Below are 18091 nucleotides of genomic sequence, written 5' to 3' on the forward strand. Positions count from 1 at the left end.
ATGATTCAGCCTAAATCATCCCAAACAGACAAGAGTCAGTCCCATTTTTTTTTCTAGTCACATTTTAAAAGGCCTCCAAAGAAATAAATGCCATAAAACAACTCCAGACGTCCAGCTTAGTGCTTAATTTTTTGGCACAATTTTTTTTTTTTTTTAATGATTAACATAAATCTCTTATACTACAGGTTAAAGTCTCTCTCGCCAGTTTTCTTTTTAGGATAAAGGATGTAAACAGCCAGTTACCAACTCGAGTTCAAGAAACTGTCATCATAAAGTAGATCTCTCTTGTAATGCTGGCTCCATGGTACCTAATTCATAGATTGCCCATGTTGTGTAAGGGTTTGTACTATATGCAGTTACGTTAGTTTAGATGATGTGATTAGATTCATGTGTGATAAAAAAAAAAAAAAACTGCATGATAACAGGGTGCTCCTTAATTTAGAGGCCATGTTCTAGTCAGCTGTCACATTTCTCAGGCTGACTAATACCCAAAGGTTTTTCCCTTACCGTAGGAAGCCTCTTTATACTCTCTGATGATCCTTATCATTATTATTGGAGACATATACCCCTGTTGCTAGGAGCAAATCTTGAGGAAATCCCAATTCCAGGGTGTTCTTAGAAGGTTTGAGAGGCTCCTTTTTCCCAAATCAAGAGTCCTAAGCTGTCACAGAACTTCAATTAATGCTAAATAATAACTTTACTTTGTAAACCCTACTAAATTAATAAAGCCTCATTCTGTGAATTTTCTATCTATTTCCAGGATGTAACTGGCATTTTTTTAAACTGAGGTGAAAATGTACATAACAAAACATATACCATCTCAACAATTTCTACATGTGCAATTCAGTGACTTTGATTACATTCTTCGTTAGGCAACCATCATCGTCGCTATCGTTTTCATTCCAACACAATTAACATAAACTCAATGCCCCTTAAGCAAAAACTTCCCATTCCCCCTCCCTCCCTCCCCTGGTAACCGGTAATAAGTTTTGGTTTCTGTATATTTAAGAAGCCCTGGTGGCACAGTGGTTAAGCGCTCAGCTGCTAACCAAAGGGTTGGTGGTTTGAACCCTACAGTTGCTCCGCAGGAGAAAGATGTGGTGCTTGCGTAAAGATTTATAGCCTTGGAAACCCTATAGGGCAGTTCTAGAACTCTGTCCTATAGGGTCACTGTAAGTCAGAATCAACTCAATGGCAACAGGTTTGGTATTTTTCTGTATATTTTCTTATTTTATATAAGTGAGATCATACAGTATTTGTCCTTGTGCAACTGGCTTATTTTGCTCAGCATAATGTTTTCATCCATGCTGTGGCACACATCAGGACTTCATTCTCTTTATAGCTGAGTAGTATTCCATTGTGTGCATGTAACACACTTTGTTAATCCATTCATCTGTTGATGGAGTAACTGGCGTTTTTGTTTTCTACAGATAGGTGATGCTTGTTCATCTTTCCTGTTTACTGAGTCTCGGCCTCAGGTAACTCCAATTGGAGATGTTTTGTAATAATGTAGGCATTTGTGTAATGCTGAAATTCTCATTTCTCCATTTGGACCTGTCATTGCTTTATGGATTTATTAAAACATGTCAACATACTAGAAATTATTACAGCCTCTACAGGTACTAATCAATGCTACGGGCTTTTGTTGTAAGATTTTATCTCTAAAGAAAATAAATTTGCAGATATGCATATTTTGGAAATCGTGGAATGCCAAATTAAAATGATAATTTCAAAGTCAAATTCTGTGTTAAGTTAAAAATAATGTATATATTGCTATACCTTGTGGTTGATGTACCTCTCACCCAGTTGAATCTGAAACCCACTGAAGAGAGAGATTTACTAAGTCAGACATATGGAGATCAAAGTGTCATCGTCATAACTGAAAAGCCAGTTGGTGAATGTGGCTTTAGAGCTAATGCCAAGTATGTTTGTCAAAACTACCCCCAGAATTAAACTTACCTGCGAGTCTCAGAACACGACTCTGGGCCTCTCTCCAAAGTCAAGTTCTCCGCCACAGGGCAGAGACCAGGCAAGAACTGCAGACCAGACTGCTGATTCTCAGAGAGGAAAGGGCTGATCTGAGCATGCCCAATTTCCTCCTCCCAGTTCACCTATCGGACAACTCACTTCTCTTCCCATGGTAAAGACCTAAGGCAGGGCTGGAAAGAGAGGCCAGGCTGTTAGTGTAGCTCCTCTCCATGGAAACAAGAGGATGTTTTCCTCCTTACACCGTCTTTAGTGGAAGATGCTGCTTCTGTGTGCAGCTCTCTGAGTGTAGGTAGAACAGGGTTTGTCTTAGTGCCTTGACTTGTCTACCACCAGTCTCCTGGACAGAGAAGAGGGCTTGGCAGAGGCTCCTGGCTCTACCCCATCCAGAGCAATGAGCTTTATGACTGCGGTGTACCCCTACAAGATCTGGCCAAGGTACCCTGGTTATTGTTCACTCACGCAGTTCTTCCAAAGTGTCATCCTGGCTAGTCTGGAGAAGCAGCCTTGTGTAGTCTGCTGTATTTGTCGTGCCTTAGCCCATTCCTCAGTCTGCAGGGGATCCTGTGCCGGAAGTTAGAGGCATTAGATGGTAAAGAAAGACCAGGATCAAAATAGATGACATTTATGAAGAATACCTAAAATTACTCAATGAATGTGGCCTGATACATAGCATGTGATGGATTTTAGTAACTATACAAGCTTTGGCATTTTATTTAAAAATTCAGGAACACCCCAGAATCACTTTTATTTCTGCAATGGTAGAAGGATGAATTTTAGAGCACTCATCTAAACACCATCAAGATAAACTAAGCTTTTATTGGATTTGAATACTATGTACCTTTCAGAAGAGCTTGGTAAATTACTATTAAGTCTTTTTCATCAACTGATGAAATTTTAAGGAGCTCTGGTGGCGCAATGGTCAAGTGCTCAGCTGCTAACTGAAATATCAGCAGTTCAAATCCACTAGCCACTCTACAGGAAAGATATAGCAGTCTGCTTCAGTGAAGATTTACGGCCTTGGAAACCTTATGGGAAAGTTCTACTCTGTCCTATAGGGTCACTGAGTTGGAATCAACTTGACAGCAACAGGTATGGGATACAGTTTTTAAAATACTATTCATTTTCACATTATTATTTTATTATTTATGTGATTCTCAGAACAAGGTTTTAAAATATTTTTTACCAAATAGAAAATAAAGAAAATGAAAGACCCATAAGTTAAAAAGTAAAATATTAAATCCTTAGTGTAAGAAAAAAATTGAAAGAATAATTGTAGCTCAGTGAATAAACACTTCTTGTGAAGAGGAGCTGGAAAAATACATTCATTTTTAAACCTCTTTTGTTTGTTGCCCAAGTCTCATTCTGCTTAGAAGCTTTTTTTCTAAAGAGAAACTGGTTATTTTGGAATTTATTCTTCTTTGAGTTAGGAGCTATATCTTTGACACATGACATCACTAGATACTTTCTTTTTATTGTATGTTGCAGCTTTTCTAGACGGGCTGTAAAACGAGGTTGAGGAGATTTATTTCCAGATTTTTATAGGGTGACCTATGTACACACCTCTGAAGGGGAAAAAGTGATAAGGGAGGTATCAGTGTTCACACTTTACTTTTTCCCCCATCCAACTCCCAACATCCAATTCCAGTGGAATATCTATAGGTCAGAGGACCTAGTTGCCAGGCCACACTCTACCAACTACTAGCCATGTGGTATTGGGCAAGTGACTTAATCTCTCATAGCCTTACTTCTGCCCTCTATACATGAGAATAACAATTTCTGTCCTATGTATCTGGCAGCTCTGTTGTAAAGACAGAATGGGATTATGTATATGAAAGTGCTTGTGATTTATTGAAGTACTACATAAATACACGCCATCTAATATTGTTAACCAGTATCCCAGTGGTTTGCATGACAGGCAAATAAATGGAAAAGAACAAAGCAGATCTCTGATGCTGAGAAGGATGCACAGAGAAACTGCTTCACGACTCCAACTGTATCCCTAACCACAGCCAACCATGTTAAGCCAAGTATTTTGCTCAAAGGATGAGAGTATATGCAGCCCTGAAAAACCATTTTAACTCTGGAGGTGGTGTATCTTCTAAGTTAACAGTGATTGCAGCTATAAATCAAGCTTTGCAGGTGACACATTTTTTAAATCTACTATTGTTAGCTAATTGGTCTGTACCTGGCACTGTGCTAAGAAATTTGCCTACATTTAATCCTTCCAAGAACTCTCTGTTGTGATGTCATCCCTGATTTATGGCTGAAGAAACCGAAGTCTGGAGATGTTAGGTAACCAGCCCAAGGTAACACAGCTAATAAATAGTAGAAATGGAATTTGCACTGCTGTAGAAGTGCAGGCTGTCCAACTCCTTAGCCTGTGCTTTTAACCACAAATTGTATTGCTCCTCTCACTGTTTCAGCTCCTCATTACTTCCAAAATACGTTTATTAAATAATCAGTTGTCCATGGCACTACTGTGCTGAATGCTGTGCAAAAGCAAGTTTCGCCCCTACTTGTCCATTTGTGCTGCTCTTACCACACCCAGCTGGCTGCTAACCACAAGGAACCCTGCCCTACTTCAGTGCTCAAATGCTTTGAAAAACCTGATCCTGTGTTGTGCAGTCAGCATCCGGGAAGGGTGGTACTCAGATTAGGTGCACCATGCAGGGATTCTTCCTCCTTCAACTCCTATTGTTTGCAAGCAATTGCAGGATTTTCAAACTAGCCAATGAGTAATATTCATCCAGGCTCACAGCGTTGGCATGTAGATGCAGACTTTGCCACAAACTGGGAAGAATAATCCCTCTCGGCGCTGCTCATAGAACTTCATGGAATCCTAGCAAGTACTAAAAACTATGTATCTGAAGTACAGCAGAAGCCTTAATCAGTGCGTATGTACAGTACATAGCATTTTATCTGGTCAAAATTTTTAGCAACCAAGTTTTTGTCATAAGAGAAATCAAAGGATTCTGACAGAGCTTCAGTGGACCACAGAAGGGTTCTGTTCCAGGCTGGACTATCCTTGTGCTCCTAACGTTCCATAGTTATGCCCTCTATGCAAATGTTGTGAAACCAGAAGCATGGCCCATGTATCTTCTCATTTCCACTAGGCATCCAAAGCATTGGAGGAGCTTTGTTTTACAATTATGGGGATTCTACCAAAGCCTCAGGTAAGGCTAAAACAGTATTTGTTTGTAGGCAAAGAATCGCTCAGTGATTTCTTGGAAATACTCCTGGAAGAAAATGTGGCCAATTTAGGAACATGCTAAGTGGAAACTAGGAGAGGATATGTTGATTTCAAATAAGAAACAAATACTGCAGTGTCTCTGACAACTGAGAATGTAGGGCCATGTTAATGGAGTTTGGAGTCACCTAGCTGGGAATTCTGCGCCCCTCAATTAGAAGATGTGTCCCATTTCCGATGGGGGAAATTTGGGGTTATGCTGGCTTTATTTGCCTCCCTGACTCATACTACAATTGGAGAATAGATGCATGTTTTTAAGCTACTAAGTATATCAGATATGGCTCTGAGGTTAGGACATTGTACTTTGTTAGAGAGACGGGTATAAAGAATGCAAATGGAAACAAACTTTATTGTCAATGTCAGCTTGAAAATTATATTCTTACTATGGGGACTTGATTTCTTAGTAAAATTATTTGATTCTTTAAAGAACTTTTTGTCCTAAAATGAGGATAGGTAGGAAATTGATAAATGGTATCATGTACCATACCTCCTTTTATATTCTGTGTTTTGCAAATGAATTTATTTTAAAACTACCCTATCGAAGAGTAAGAGCCTCAAGTTTAGAATTATGTTTGTCACTAGCAGTTCTAATTTTACCTGTTATCATTGGTGTATACTCTGACTTCCATAATTTTCATGTATAATAATTCAAAGAAACTTGGATAGTTTGAAAGCATGGTTTCTGAAACTAAGTAATATAACTGTATTTTCCCAGTGTTTTTAATGATGAAATTTCCCCTCGAAAATTAATTGACTTTTTCCCCTAATTAACATAAAGTGAAGGCATATCGACAAAGTTGTTTATCTGCGATCTTCCTTTTATATTAAAAGCAAATGAGAATAAGAGAGAACAACAACAAAAAGAAATGGTATGACTTTTTTAAAAGAGATTTTTGGAGAGAGAAAGGAATATAGAAAAATTAATAGAAGAAAGCATAAATAACTCATAACCTTATCATTTATGATAACAACTACTGACATTTTGATGTGATTCCTGAGTCTTTTTCTCTGACTATTCCATCATGTGTTTATGTCATTATTTCCCATTTCACCACTGCTGAACATTCAGGACGTTTCCAGTTTTTTACTCTTAAGAATAGTGATACACTAACGATCTTTGTCCAGATCTCTAAGTATTCATAAGCAGTATTTAAGGAGCCCTGGTTGCATAGTGGTTAAGAGCTACGGCTGCTAACCGGTAGGTCAGCAGTTCAAATCTACCAGGAGCTCCTTGGAAACCGTATAGGGCAGTTCTACCCTGTCCTATAGGGTCACTGTGAGTCAAAATCAACTCCACAGCAACAGGTTTGGTTTTTTTTTTTTTTTTGGTTGTGGTGAAGTGGTTAAGAGCTCAGCTGCTAACCAAACGATCAGCAGTTGGAATCCATCAGCCACTACTTAGAAATTCTATGGGGCAGTTTTACTCTGTCCTATAGGTTTGCTATCAGTTGGAATCCACTCAATGGCAACAGGTTTGTTTGGGTTATTTAATTAATTTCTCTTGTTATTTTTAGAGCAATATATGTCTAACCAATTCCAGTCTTACATTTTATATGATATATATATGAAAAAAATGATATATAGATATCATATATTGCATGCTTTTAAAAATTATATTTTATGTATCTCCTTTCAACAGGACTCAGATGAAAAAGATAATACTAAAAGGGTAAGGTGATTTTCATTAATACATAAATAAAAATAATCAAGGAAACCATTAATCATGTATAGTAAATCTCACTCTTTTATTTATTTATTTATTTTAACAGTTCTTATTTCATTATTCAAAGACACAGAAGTTGGGCAATTCAAATGTTGTGGTAAGTTGTAAAACTACTTTTCAGTAATCACTACTATTTTTTTAAAATCTGTTTTTACAGTTTAGTAGCACTAGATCAAAAATCATGTGTTTTGTTTTTTACTTAAAAACATATATGTGGATGAGCAAATGGAATTTAAAATGTAGTATACATAAATTTATTCTATATCAATAATTACATGGACATTAAATTCATTCATTCATTCAACAATTATTTACTGAGTATCTACTATATGCCAGACACAATTGAAGGTACTATAAATACAGCAGTAAAAAAAAACCTAGAAAATTTAAAAAAGAAAGCCCTACTCTCACGAAGCTTATATTCTACAGCCAAAAAAAAAAAAGAATAAATAAGTAAAACATATTTACAATGTTTCAGCTGGTGATTAGTACAAGAGAGAAATAGTTTTATCCAAAGGCATTTTAAGAATCATTTTAAAAGTTGATTGTAAAAAAAAAGTAAATGTAACAGGAAGAATTCTATTACTAAGGTCACCTTGTTAGTAATTAGACATTTAATGTGAGATTTACACTCTAAGATTAGCCAGAACCCAATAGCTAAAATTCAGTTCACTTCTAAATTGTGTGTGTTTTAGTGATAGTTTTTCTTTCTGTATATATGGATTTTAAAAAATGCTGACCAACCTACTTTAGTGTTTCAGTCTGAACACTTAGTTATCAATTGACTACACTGTGCTTTTTAAGATTTTTAAAAATCTTATTTATTCTTTTAAACTTTGAGTCGGAATCAACTCGGTGGCAATGGGTTTGGTTTTTTTGATTTACTACCGACCAATTTTCTTGGAGCCCTGGTGGTGCAGTGGTTAAGAGCTATGGCTGCTAACCAAGAAGCAGACAATTTAAATCTACCAGCTGCTCTTTGGAAACCCTATGGGGCAGTTCTGCTCTGTCCTATAGGATTGCTATGAGTCGGAATCTACTCAAAAGGAACGGGTTTGGGTTTTTTTTTGTTTTTTTTGGTACGGACCAATTTAGGAACTGAGGAGAATAGTGTATTTTAAAAATGTGTGACCCATGGAGACATAACTGTAAACTTAAACTCAATTTTAAAAGTTTATCAGATCGAATATTCTTACATATGAGGAATTGCCAATTAAATTATACTAACTTTAAACCAAATGCAAGGTGAATCAGTAAACAGAAAGCCATTACATAGGGATTAAAGTAATCCATTTGATAAGCAAGTTTAATACCACTGAGAGGGCTCAGTTCAAGTCATGGGTTTAAAATGAAACCCTCTCAGGTAGCTACATGTCTCAGATGTGCTTTCATTTCCCTCAGCTTGGCATCTTTACACTTTGAGAAAAACAAAGTATCTTAGTCACATTTTTCACCGTTACACATTGCCACATTTTGTGTCCCCTGTTCTCCTGCTCCATACATGTCAATTTTAAATATAATTTGTAATTTATAAAGGAGATGTATGTATAATACAATATTCTAGATAAATAATTTTGTAATAGAATACTAATTCTCATAGAGTTGGTTTCATCTGTCCTGAATCATCCTGAGTTTAAGACCAGAAAGCATACAGTCTGCTTTTTGCCTCTCAAAGATGCAATGTGGTGCTTTACTCTCTAGCAGCTGATGACAGAGTTGAGGCTCCCAGGAAAGCGCTTTTTCAACATAATGACAAAGATTTTAGCATAGAACAAAATTTATTCTCTTTCTTAGGCTTATTCTCCAAGGTTCTTTGAAGTTTTCACAAAGGGCTTAGATAACATCTTTCTTTTTACTCATGGAGCGCATAAAATAGGCAGCTGTCTTTATGCCCAATGCTGAGAAGCCATTGTGCTCTTCATGTGTGTGTATTCGTGTCCTCTCAGTCGTCTGTCGTGCATCCGTTGCTGCAGCTCATTCCTCAACTCCATCAGAGAAGAACGAAGAGATTCAAGGTGGACGTATGTAACGTACAAACTGCATGCTTGCTTTTTCACTCTGTGTGGGACAGCCCTTTCAGTTGATTCCCAGCTGTGGTGGTTTGCAAAGCACTCTTCTATAGGACAAGCACCTAGTTAGCCTATGTAAGAGCATCTGTTTGCAGGGGTGTTTTCACACTTAGGCAAAAGAGAATTGTTCTCCCTCCCCATATCATCTCTCTTCTCTCTCAAGCTGCAGGCAGTGAAGCAAGCTGGGATTATACTTCCTTCTAAGGGTGAAGAAAACCCTGGTGGTGTAGTGGTTAAGTGCTATAGCTGCTAACCAAGAGGTTGGCAGTTCAAATCCGCCAGGTGCTCCTTGGAAACTCTATGGGGCAGTTCTACTCTGTCCTATAGGGTCACTATGAGTTGGAATCGACTCGACAGCAGTGGGTTTGGTATTTGGCTTGGTCTAAGGGTGATGACTCTCCCAGTGAGAAACCTATTCTTGTTTTAAGAAAGGACGCTGCATTATGTCATTAGGTAGAAATAACAGAACAAATAAAGGACAGTTGATGGCCTCTCTCTACCAGGTTAGCAAATAGCTAAGATGGAAAGCTTTCTAGTCAACTATTAAAATGTTAATAAGAGTAAGGCTCATGGAGTAAATATATCAGAAACCAAATTAGGTATTTTGCTTTTCCACAACAAAAATATGGAACAAATCCAGTATCTATGTTTAAGGTGAACATAACTGAGTTAAAACATCTTAAACTAAAAATTAAGGAGTTTTATTGTCATTTAAAAAGAATCCTGACTCTTCCAATGCTGAAAATTTCAAAGTGTTATTTTTTTATAATTTATGTTATTTTGTTGTTGTTGAGAATATACACAGCAGAATATACACCAGCATACACCAATTCAACATGTTCTACACGTACAATTCAGTAACATTGATTATATCCTTCAAGTTGTGCAACCATTCTTACCCTCCTCTACTGACTTGTTCCTCCCCCATCAACATAAACTCATTGTCCGCTAAGTTTTCTGTCTAATCTTTCAAGTCACTGTTGTCAATTTGATCCTGAATAGATGGATCTTAAAACAGTACAGTGCTCAAGGCAGACATTTTAACTAGTTAAGCTAAACTGTTGTTTGGTTTTAAGAAGACTGCAGGGAGTATTTTTGGTTTAAGGTTTAAAGATTATCTCAGGGCAATAGTTTCAGGGTTTTGTTCAGCCTCCATGGCTCCAGAAAGTCTGGAGTCCATGAGAATTTGAAATTCTGTTCTGCATTTTCCACCTTTTGATCAGGATTCTTCCATAGAATATTTGATCGACATGTTCAGTAATGGTAGCTGAGCATCACCAAGTTCTTCTGGTCTCATGGCAAAGGGATCTGGACATTATTTTTAAATAATGGCTTGCACTGTTGTAAACCGTTACAGTTTTTAGTCTTATAGTATCTCATTTTATTCTTTTGGGAACTCTAACAAGTGGATAATACAAGTATTATTATGTCCATTTTACAAAAGGGAAAACAAGACTCAGAATAGTTAAAAGTGTTTCTCAAAATCATACTGAACTAGTGAGATTAGAGGTTACAACAGAGTCTTCTGACTTCTAGTCTTTTTGTAGTTGTTAGTTGCTGTGAAGTCAGTTTCGACTCATGGTGACCCCGTGTATATAGAGTAGAACTGCTTCATAGGGTTTTGAAGGCTGTGGTCTTTCAAAAATAGATTGCTAAGCATGTCTTCTGAAGTGCCTCTGGATGGGTTTAAACCAACATTTTAGCTAGTAGTTGAGTGCTTAACCATTTGCAATACCCAGGCACTCCCTGGCCTCTAAGACTTAGTCAAAAAAAATTTTTTTTTCACAGTGCCCTTCCCTTTATAGTCTAATCTTTAATGCTATTATAGTATTAAAAGTTGAATTCAGGTAAACAATTTCCTAAATTTAAACACCATATGAATTTCATTCTTCTTCTTAAAGTTACTGAAGTCTTTAAATACTTCTTAAAATGCATACAACTCAGGCAAATTTCTCAGAATTTATTTTTTGCTCACTATTTCCTCCCTAAATTCTTCACATTCTTAAACTAAGTTTCCATCAAGGAAGACAGTATCTGCTGCCAACTTTAAGGAGAAATGTACGAGCAATTGTAATAGCCCCTTGAATTTTTATAATTTAAAAAAATTAAGTTATCATCAAACTTTCTAGCAGTAATATATGCTGTTTTGAATTGCTTAACATTTACTTCGTGAAGTGCTTCTTTGAGTTATGAAAAAGTCTTAAGAATTCAGTTTAAAGATCCAGTTTCTAAAAATACACCAACAAATTATCGGTTTGACTCATTACATAAGTGTCCTTATATACACAACCGAAGCTAAACATTCAGTTGTATACCCAATTGGCACTTTATCTGTGTTTCCTACCTTGGGTGAGATTGTCTATATTTCCAGGCAAGTGGCTGAAAACATGAACTCTGACCTAATAGTATATCCTGTTGGAGAAGTGATCAATTCTAAAACTATTTTGCAGTAAGCTAAGTTTACTAAGTAACCTATGAAAGAAAAGAATGTAAGAAATGAATTGAAAAAAAAATTACAGTAGAGTATTAACTTCGTTGGACCTAAATCAGCTAACTTTGAGACATGTTTTTGATAGAGAAATATTTGGAGTTCTTGAAGAAAATGAGTTTTCAGATCTTAGTGCATTCGAACACTTTCCTTAAATTTTGTTTGCTAGACATTCTCTTCTCCCATCCCTCATATCTTTTTTTACCTCCGTTTCCAAAATTCCTTTACATATTGCTCTATTTCCAGTGATAAGACTCTAAATGACTTGTATGGTTGGGCTTCGCATTTGAAAGTTTAAAATTTTCTGTACATTGGAACTTACGTTTTATTCTTTTTCTTTCTTCTCTTTAATATATTTGGTAACATTTTTTATTTAGACATAAACATATAGTTTCTATGTGTACATTTCTACCCACTAATTTCTCAATCTTATAATTTGGGGGGTTATAGTAAAGGTGGAATTAAGAACAAATATTTTAGAATTTCAGATATTTTTGTTGTAAAGCAAAGATTTCAGTATTTTAGTAGATCTCAGAACATTTCTTAGAATTTAAAAATATGATTGTACTTATATTAATGCAATAACTGGAAAATGTCTTGACTGATACATTTCATGGTGTTTGCCATCCTGGTGATTCTCTTATGATAAGTAGTTGTTAATGAAAATGGGAAGCTACAAGAGCCAATTTTATGAAAATTGTAAAATGTTATTTTATATTAACTTTAAAATGAAATATTTTAAGAAAAGAAACACTATAAAATGTACCCATTATGGGTGATCAGTTAGTTCCTATTTGGTACTTCTTTTCGTTACCGCTTCTGGAAATGTAATTATATTGGGAAAATATCTTCTGAAGTATCATTGAATAAGCATACTTTACCAAAGTTGTCCCTCAATTTCAATCTGCATTCCTACAGAAATATTGTGTAATATTTTTTAGCTCTGCCTGAATTCTATTTTCTATTTCTCCGTATTCATGTGTTATGTATACACATACAATATTTATTTTAAATAAATTATTTTATTCTAACAAAATGCTGAAGGGTGGTTTTAAATATAGTTAATTAGCTACGAAGTGTCTATCATTTTTCTTTCTACTTATCGGTGAATACATGTACAGGTGACAGATTTCCCAAAAATAGAATCTGCTATATTGATAAGGAAATTATTTTTAAATACAATATACTGATGATTGTTACTGCTGGATATTGAAAATTCTTCTGGTGTAGATACAAAGATTCTGTACTGATATGAATTACATACTGAAGTCCTTGATTCCCTCTTTGTTTAGTTATTATAGTTGGAAATTCCTGTATGCTCAAAAAGAATTTGCACTTAGTATTATTTGATTTGTAATACCCTCATTTTCTCTTTCAGGGAGAATTTCAACGTCCTGTTGCAAGTCGAAGTCAGGGGTTCTTTCTATTCAGGGTGTGCACATATTGTATTTTCAAAAAATCAACAGTATCCAAATTGAAAAATACTTTCACCATGCATTTATTTACATTCTCATAAGTTTCAATTAAGTTTGAAGTTTGTTTATATCTATTTAATATTAAATGTTATAGTCTGAGGTTCACTTTGGTCACTACTTTACTGTTTTCCTACCACCACATCTCTGATCCCTTCTCCCATTCACTACTCATGTTTGTAAACACTCCAAGTGACATTCACCTACTTTACAGTTTATGACCATGACAGTTTATGTACAGGAAATGAATGTCTTAATGTTACATTACTCTTTAAGTTCCAAAGAGTCATTTACTAAAGTTTTGACTTAGTAGATTGGAAGAGTTATGACTACTTTTGCAAGTTCTTAAAAGAATCAACTAAAGTCGAGGCTATATGTAGACAAAACTTTGTAATTGCATTTCGTATTTTGTATGTCAAAACCATCTATGAAATATGAGTGTCTTTTGAAGCAGCTATACTTTCTAAAACATGGGCATCCTTAGTACATTACCAGAAAGTTTTCATTCATTCATGTAGCTACTATTCATTGAACTTCTACTGGATGCCAGGCAACGTACTGAGGGCTGGGAATATAAAGGTAGATAAGACTCCACTTTTAAGCTCTAGGAACTTACGGCATAGTGGAGAATATAAGTAAGTAAATGAATAAAAAGTACTGTGCTAAATGTACCTTTAATACAGGGGCTGTTTTCTCCAAAAGGAAGGTACCTAACCCAGGCTGGGGAGTGAAGGAGGTATAGGGAAGGTTTTCTGGGTTGAATCCTGAAGAATCAACAGGAATTGTTTAACGATATATTTAGCTGAGAAATTTCAACTTGAGTGTAAAGACTAAGGAGAGCCATAAGGTAAGATTTGCACTTTGGAAAATAACAGCAAATTGGAGAATGGATGGAAGTAAGGAGCAAGACTGATAGCAGGAATACTGAACAACTGTGTTTTCAGTAAGTTAATTTTGGTTTAAATCAAATTTGTCTACATCTGTTTTAAAACTTTAGTACCTTCAAGGAAATAGGCAAAATCAAATAGTGTCTAATTTAGCGTGGTCCTCAGCAGCTTCAGCATCACCTCAGAGTTGGTTAAAAATTAAATTATAGGGCCCCACCCCCAGACTTACTAAACAGAAACTGTGGCTGTGAGGCCCAGCAAGCTGTGTTGTAGCAAGCCTTCCAGATGATTCTGATGAACATTAAAGTTAGAAACACTGGTCTATATTGTTGGACTTCTTTCTGTGGAAATGGCCTTCATTCCTTAGTTATACTGATTTATTTCCAATTTAATATTTTCCAGCCACGCAATGGAAGGAGGTCAGCAGGTTTCAATTAAAATGGTATGTGTCTCACATTCCAACCCCGTTTGAGGATTTCTATAAATTTCAAACATAAATTAAACTATGATGAAGGTATTTCTATTATTTGATTGCATGTGTACATTGATCTTCTATGTAAACACTACAATAATAGGTGCTATGAGGGCTTTATATTAAGGAAAAATACCAGTATTTTAGGGCCATATTTGCTTTGCCCATGTCATATATTCCTCAGATTATGCCACAATAACAATCATCGTCATTGATTTTTTAAACATTGTCCTTCTCATCCTTTGTTGTGCAGGTGGCATATGCCAGAGATTGAGTTCTTATTGTGGTAATCGGTTTCCACCATAATGGGCCAGAACTTACAGACTCAATCTTTTTCTGCCTTCCAAATAACCTACACTGAAAGATTCTTTATAAAAGCTGTGATTTAGCAGTTTCTAGAGAAATAAGAAAATGTGGGAAGACATGAGAGCATGACATTTACTTTATTACTGCCAGTTTCTAATTCACTACTGGGCATACAATAGACACTTAGTAGCTCTTGACTGGCCCCACATGTTTGATAAATATGTTAATCTTCATATTGTATTAGACTACGAATTTTGAAATTAAACCAAGTGCAGATTGACAAATTTAAATCATATTAACACAATTTAAAGGTATATTCTATGAATTTCATGTAATGCTAAATCCAGATTCTATGCTGAATATATTTTTCCAAGTATTTCATTCTTAGAATTTATTTCAACCTTGAAATATATTTACCTTATAAATATTAAAATTCTTAATATTTTCTCATAGAAACAAAAATCAAAACCCATCACTTCTAACTAAAGAAGATATCAACACTAAAATTGTACAATATCTAGGAAATAAAGATAATGAGAACCCTGCATATTAAAACTTATGGGACTCTGCCAGAGTTGTATTCAATAGAAAATTTAAGTCTTTAAATACTACAAGCAAGACAAAATTAATCAAGTAAAGATTTAACTCAATAAGTTAAATTAAAATAAACCTCAAGAAAGCAGAAGGAAGCAAATTATAAAAACCAAGGAAGAAATTAATAAATTAGAAAAGAAAGAAGAATTGGTAAATATAACAAAAGTCTGGTTCTTTGGCAAAACAATAAACCAGTAAAATAAACTAGCCCAATCAAGAAAAAGCATAAATATACAAGAATGCAAATGAAAAGAGAGAAATAAAAATAAACAGATGTAAAAGAAACGAAAATCATAAAAATACCTTGCAAATCTTTGTACATATAATTTGAAAATTTGTATAACATGGAAGTTTGTTGAGTAAGTAGATGTTAACAAAATTGACCTAAGAGGAAAGAGAGAAAAAAACAAAACAAAAAAAACACTAAACAGAGGAATAGCCATGGGAAAAAAATTGAAAACGTTATCTAGAAACCAGCTCCTTAAAAATCTTTAGGCCCAATAGATATTGAATTTTTTCAGCCCAGAGAAAGAAGAAAATCTCTAAATATTTTTTATGAAACCAGCATAATATTAATACCAAACCTAACAAAATATTATTAAAAAAAAGAAACTGTAGATCAGTTCTATTTATAAATATTGATACAAAAATTTAAATGAAATATTAGCAAATAGTATCCAGCAGTATGCTTAAAGAATTATATGGCCGTACGAAATAAAGTTTGCCCCAGCACCTGGAGGATGGCTTAACATTAGGATGTCTAAGAAAATATTTCCAGCGTTAGGAGAAAAATTATATAATCATCTCAATAGATGCTTTTGATAAAACTTCACACCAATTTCTGATGTTTTAAAAGAAGATCCCATAGAAGGAGATGAATTTTGACATTATTAATGTAACAGTCTCAAACAGACTCAGTCGTAGGCTTGATAGTGAAGCACTTTGGAGTGCTTCCATTAATGTCAGGACTAAGACGAGGATGCTGTCACTTTTTATGTAACATAGTTCTTAATAATGCACTAGCCAATTCAATTAGACAAGTAAGAAATAAATACGAATATTAGAAAAGTGAAGGAAAAATTCAGTATGTTCATAAGGTGTAATTAGGTACTTGAATTTTCAAACTATATTTAGTATTAGCTTCCATTTCAGAAGAGGCCTGCTAAGTTATTTTCCCATCAAGAATATAGGAAAACATATTATTTCGTATTTTTTTCTCTTTTCAAGGAACTCAGAACAATGAGTTAATGGAAAAGAAACGCTACCTTTTATAATACTACAAATGTATACAGGCACTTAAAAAATGTAAGCAAAAATAAGTTAAATGGAAACAAATGTCTGTGGTCCTAACACTAAACTGTTAGAGTGTTCACAATGTGAAAAGGAATTTAATCCATGATTGGAATCAATTTAGCAAAAATCTCTCCTGAAGTTGAGAAAAATACCATAGACTAATTCACTCAGGATTTCATTTTACTTTGTCTATACAGAAACAGTTTATAATCATTTTTCTTTGTTTTTCTACTCCGGTTATCTGAAGTCTTACTTTGTCCTGAGTGACTTATATTTACTTAGAAAGTAGTTAAAAAAAAAAAAACAACCCGCTGCCATCAAGTCAATTCCGTCTCATAGTGACCCTATAGGACAGAGTAGAGCTGCCCCATAGGGTTTCCAAGGAGTGGCTGGTGGATTCCAACTGCCTTCCTTTTGGTTAGCGGCCCAGCTCTTAACCACTGCACCATCAGGGCTCCAAATATAAAGTAGGATAATTTAATTAAAAAAAAAATTAAAAATATGTGAGGAAATAATAATAAGGAATAACTGCAAAACTTTTGAAATATTTTATTTATAAATCTTGTTGGCATCAACAAGCTTTTGCAAACCAGTTTTATATTAAGTCCTATAAAAATATGGAAAATACAGGCATATAGAATAAGTGTTTTGTCAAAGAGAAATTAGATCATACATAGCCAGAAATATACAGACTGAAGGACTGCTAGGAAATATCTCAGATGTCAATTTTATCAAACTAAGACAAAATATTTATAGAAATGTCTATATACACACATTCACATACACTTGAATCTAATTCATTTTTTTCTTTTTATAGGCTGCTGACTAATTTTCCACAGAAGCAATGCAATGGAATAAAAATTGTACTGACATTTTGTTTTCTTCTCAAAAACAATCCTTGCTAAGTTTACCATGTCTGAGAATCTCCAATAAGCAATTTCTGATTTATATACCATAAACATTCTTGGTAAACATTAAGACTGTAAATGTTTAATTCCTTGAAAATAAAAAAAGCATCTTAAAATATTAAGTTTTTCTTAGCGTTTTAATGGTAGTGTGTAATAAGTCTGCAAATAGTGATGTTTCTCCAATAACTGCAGCTTTTGACAGTACTGATCCACGTGTTCTTTGCTATTTTTATTAAAGGTGCTCAGTAGAGAGTTGGGATTTAATGAGTTGTGTTTTTTTTTTAATTTTAGTATATCCTATTTGGATTTTGGAATAAGTACAGCCAGAATGCTCATCTGAAGCAAGGATGGCGAGACTTCATCTCACATACTTCAGACACGTTATCAGGGGGGACCAGTCCCTGTAGAAGAACATCATGCTTGATCAAGTGAGGGTCAGTAAAAAAAAAAATGGAAGACCCTCAACGAGATAGATTGACACGGTGGTTGCAATAATGGGCTCAAACATAACAATGATTGTGAGGATGGCACAGGACTGGGCAGTGTTTTGTTCTGTTGTACACGGGGTTGCTATGAGTCGAACTGACTCGACAGCACATAACAACAACATTTGGATTTTGTCAGTGACAAAACCTCCAGCTGT

This window comes from Elephas maximus, chromosome 5 (assembly GCF_024166365.1).
Source record: "Elephas maximus indicus isolate mEleMax1 chromosome 5, mEleMax1 primary haplotype, whole genome shotgun sequence".
Taxonomy (NCBI): domain Eukaryota; kingdom Metazoa; phylum Chordata; class Mammalia; order Proboscidea; family Elephantidae; genus Elephas; species Elephas maximus.